The sequence below is a fragment of the Lathyrus oleraceus genome, chromosome 3 (assembly GCF_024323335.1).
Source record: "Lathyrus oleraceus cultivar Zhongwan6 chromosome 3, CAAS_Psat_ZW6_1.0, whole genome shotgun sequence".
In the NCBI taxonomy this organism is placed as follows: domain Eukaryota; kingdom Viridiplantae; phylum Streptophyta; class Magnoliopsida; order Fabales; family Fabaceae; genus Lathyrus; species Lathyrus oleraceus.
Window position 1 is genome coordinate 101,572,174 of NC_066581.1, and position 5,167 is coordinate 101,577,340.

At 38.0% G+C, this 5,167-nt stretch overlaps 1 non-coding gene across 1 annotated transcript; it reads right to left on the reverse strand.

Moving 5' to 3' along the window:
- Positions 1-1,543: 1,543 nt before the first annotated feature.
- On the reverse strand, positions 1,544-1,650 carry LOC127132969 (small nucleolar RNA R71). The gene has a single exon (XR_007806971.1). It is a non-coding gene; the product is annotated as a small nucleolar RNA R71 (small nucleolar RNA).
- Positions 1,651-5,167: the final 3,517 nt, after the last annotated feature.

Genomic DNA, 5,167 nt, shown 5'->3' on the forward strand with positions numbered 1-5,167 from the left:
TTTATTTATTTCCCGCACTCGCTTTTACTTTATTTATTTCCTCGCACTCGCTTTAAATTATTTATTTCCTTGCACTCGCTTTAAATTATTTATTTCCTCGCACTCGCTTTAAATTATTTATTTCCCGCACTCGCACTACTTTTATTTACTTTCCGCACTCGCACTACTTTTATTTAAATTAATGCACTCTTATTTTACCATGTCTAACTAAATCTAAAAGGTTAGAATGTAAGGATCGTAATTGAACCGATAATCCGTACAATTCTTCGTAGAAACACTTAAGGGCTATTTTAACCTTCAACTTAAGTTTTCCCGCACTTCAATTCCGTTGGGAAAGATCGAAAGTCGTCCAACGTCTTTATAAACTTAATTGTTTTTAACTATTTCAAAAACAGCGAAAGCGCTTTGTTTAGTTCATTAGGAGTTTTTAACATTAAGAAGAAAAGTGATTTTAAAACTATTTTCGGACGCGTTTATAAGTTTAGAGTCTGGTTCGTAAGAACCTCTTTTGGTTAAGAAGTCCAGGTTATAATACTTTTCAACTTAGTCAAGATACTATATTTCTTAAAAATAGGTTTACTACTCTAACACAATGCGCGCCTTTTTATAAGTGACAATAAGAGGGTTTGATTAGGGAGTATAACTCGGTTCTGAATACGCGAAAGCGACAGTTCCCGTTAAATTAGTTCTTTTCAAAGTAGGAAACATTGCCCATAAGTAGTCCTATTAGCAAGTACTTGGATTATCAATTGGTTACGTGAATTACATTCGACCCTGTCTTTATTAATTAAATCTATTTAAATACTTTACTTTTCATTGCACACTACAAAAACACCTATTTGGATTTCCTTTGATAAACACCATAACAACAGATAACGATAGCTTGACACTTGGTCTCTGTGGATTCGACAATCTTTTATATTACTCTGACGCGTTCGTATACTTGCGAAAAACACCGCATCAAGTTTTTGGCGCCGTTGCCGGGGACCAATTTTGTCAAATTTCATTTTCCTATTGTTATATCGTTTAGACTTAGGTTATTTCCCGCCGGTCGATGCGAAGAACTCGCAGTACCGGAAGTTTAAGCTTAGTAAACCCTCTGGAGGAACCTGAACGTTACGCTCGCGCACGTTTATACTTTCATAGAATTAAGAGAGCTATGGCCGAAGATCAAAACCAAAGACCTCTTAAAGATTTCGCTCAACCATCTAATGAAGAACCTAGTTCTAGTATAGTAAACCCAATTATCCCAGCCAATAATTTTGGACTTAAACCATCCCTATTGCAACTAGTGCAACAAAGACAATTCACAGGTCTCGCTACCGAGAACCCTAACCAACATTTAAAAATATTTCTTCAATTAGCAGATACTTTTAAAACCAATGGAGCTTCTCCTGAGGCAATACGTTTAAGATTATTTTCTTTTTCCCTCAGAGATAAAGCCCTATCATGGTTAGATTCCCTTCCACCCAATTCCATTACGACTTGGGATAACCTTAGAAGAGTTTTTCTTGCTAGATATTTTCCCCCGAGTAAGACCGCCATTCTTCGAAACCATATAACTAGATTTACCCAAAACCAAGGAGAAACGTTGTTCGAAGCTTGGGAGAGATATAAAGAGTTGTTATGAGCATGCCCACATCATGGCATAAAAAACTGGTTAATCATTCAAACCTTCTATAATGGACTTCACTATAACACAAAGATGACCATCGACGCTGCCGCAGGCGGTGCTCTGATGAACAAACCTTATCCTGAAGTTAGTGCCCTCATTGAAGATATGGCTCAAAACCATTAATCATGGGGAGTCGAACGAGCGACAATTGAGAAGAAGGAAGCCCAAGAAGGAGTGCATGAACTAAGCTCTATAGACATGATGCAAGCTAAAATGGACGCATTAGCCCTCAAAGTCGAGCATATGTACACGGACCCGAATACTGTAGCCGCAGTTTCGTCGGATTGTGAGATATGTGCAACCCAAGGACACCAATCCGCAGAATGCAGTCTATTAAACGAAACCCACTCCGAGCAAGTGAACTACACCCAAGGGAACCCATATTCAAATACCTATAACCCTGGATGGAGGAATCACCCGAACTTCTCCTATAAAAACAATAACCCTATTCAAAATAATGCACCTCTAAGACCTAGTTATCAAGCCCCTAGATCAAATCAACCTATGCAACCTATACCACAAAAACCGAGCCTTGAGAAAATTATGGAAAATTTTATCACCGCTCAAATCCAACAAAACAAGGAGTTCATGAACCAAAACATTCATGTTAACGAATTGATCACTCAGTTAGGAACCAAGGTTGACCAAATCGTTACTCATACCAAGATGCTTGAAACCCAGATCTCTCAGGTAGCTTTAAATCAAGCCCCTCAGACTACACCTGGAGGATAATTCCCTGGACAACCTCAACAAAATCCGAGAGGACAAGCCAATGCCATTACCCTACGAAGTGGGAACGCTTATGATGAGCCACCAAACCCAAGATTGAGTGAACCCGAAACTTCTAAGGAATGTACCAAATCCCCGGACAAAGTAAAGGAACCAGAAGAATCTGAAAACCAGGATGGTTGAGAGCAAGGAGAAGAACCTAAAGATAAAATTTACGTACCACCCCCGCCATATAAACCACCTATACCATATCCGCAAAGACTCAAACAAACCCAGATCAATAAACAGTATCAAAAATTTATTAAAGTTATAGAAAAACTTCATGTAGAAATCCCTTTCATAGAAGCCATCACCCAAATACCTTCTTATGCAAAGTTTCTCAAAGACATCCTTACCAACAAACGTAGACTTGACGATCCGAAGCCTTTGGAATGTAATGCTATTTCCGAGGACAAATTAGCAAAGAAAGATAAAGATCCTGGAAATTTCTCCATTCCTTGCCTTTTGGGTAATCATGTCATCGAAAAAGCTTTTCTAGACTTAGGAGCTAGTGTAAGCTTAATGCCTCTAGCAGTTTGTGAGAGATTAAACTGAGGAGAATTACAACCCACTAAGATGTCACTTCAGTTAGCCGATAGATCTGTTAAATATCCGATAGGCATTTTAGAAGATGTCCCTGTTAGGATAGGTCAGTTATTTATCCCTACTGATTTTGTTATCATGGACATCAAAGAGGACAATGATATACCAATCCTTCTAGGTAGACCATTCTTATCGACTGCAGGAGCCATAATAGATGTCAAGAAAGGAAAATTGACATTTGAGGTAGGTGACGAGAAAATAGAATTTATACTTTCGAAATTTCTTATGGCACCTGTGATAGGAGATTCGTGTTATGCCTTAGATATCATTGATGAATGTGTTAGAGAATTAGAACAAAAAGAAATCATTAAGTTATCATCAACCCCCATAAAGGAAGATGATGACTTTAAAGAACCCTACATCAATGATAACCTTTACGAATGTTTATCCCTTACCCCAGATCCTATGCCATACCTTAAGAAACCAACCTTAGAACTTAAGGAACTGCCTAAGAACCTGAGATATAAGTTCCTCGATGAAAAGTTGAACCGTCCAGTTATAGTTAGTGCTACCTTAAGTGATGGGAAAATAGCAAGTGTACTATTTTTCTCACTGTAGTAATAAAAGGGAAATTCCCCGTTTGTCGATCTCAAGGACTGCTTGACGATACAGAGTTTATAGATTGTTTCAATTAGACAAAAGCCTTTGGTTTTTGTGTTGTGAGTAATTATATTATCAATTGAAAATAAATAAAATAAGTAAAAAGGTTGAACGAGATACAAATGAGAGAAGATTTCTAGGGTTCGGTGAATGAAACTTCCTGTAACAGATATAATTTATGAAAGTTTAGACAATATTCTTGTCCAATTAATTCCGGTCCTCAAGGGTATCTATTCCTAATTCCTTAGTGAAAATACCTTTGATTATGTAACCTAATTACTATGTCCATAAATAATTAAGTTCATACTCAAGCATTCGAATATCAAGAATTACCGGTCAGATAGAAAATCCCTAGTCCTAGGTTATTTTTACTATCCAACGTTCTTATCCAGATCAATGAATAATCGCTGTCCAGCTTAAACTATTCATATTAATCATCATTCGTTGGTCCGACGAATAAAACATAAAGAACGGTAATAAGAACAAATCAATGGAAAAGAAGAAATAGTCAATGCACTCATAAACATAAAATCTGTCACATTCAGAATCAGGGTCACCCCCCTAGCAATGGGGGGTTTAGCTACTCATAATCGAAATAAAAACAAAGATTAACATTGTTGTCATTACAGAATTTCGTGAGGAATCAATCTTCAATCGTCGGAAAACTCTTGAACATATGAATCCTCTGATAATCGTAGAGTCTCCAGCTCTCAAAACGCGTCTTTTTTCTCTCCAAAATCGTCCAACCCCCGGAAAATCGTGTTCTGCCCTCTAAATAGCTGTTCAATTGGGCTTTTCCTGATTTTGGGCTTGATACGCGTATTGCCCAGTCTCATACGCGTATTGCCCAGTCTGGTACGCGTATCGCACGTAAGACAGCCTCTGATATGCGTATTCCCCAGTCTGGTACGCGTATTGCCCAGTCTGGTACGCGTATCACCAGTTTGGTACGCGTATCACCAGAAGCTTGTCTTTTTGCTTGATTTTCAACCCCTCTGGTCATTTGCGTATGCTACGCGTACTGGGAAGGTCCATACGCGTATCATGTAAGGCCATACGCGTATGGACAGCAAGTTCTTCAAGAATTGATTTTTTCTTCCGTTTTCTTGCTCGAGCTTAATTTCGCATCTGACGTTTGATTCCCTGAGCTTCCAGACTAGTTTTTTTACCTGCTAACATACCCAAAAGTGTAAAATATCCTCAAGAAATTCATAAGTAACAACACACTTCATATTATAGAATTGAGCTTATATCTAACTAAAAATGCTTCAGTTTACGCAGTTTACCTGACTTATTTACGGTTAAATAGTGAAATACCTAGCATAAATGGTGACTGATCACAACCCCAAACTTAGCTTGTTGCTTGTCCTCAAGTAACATTTTATTACCATCAAAGATCATGTCACCCCAAACTTACTGTAAAACAGTTCTCACCACAATACTGCTGAAATCTTTCGCACTGGACCTCTTGATGTTTTTCAGGTTTTCTGATTCTTCCACATAGCCAACGAGCTAGAAACT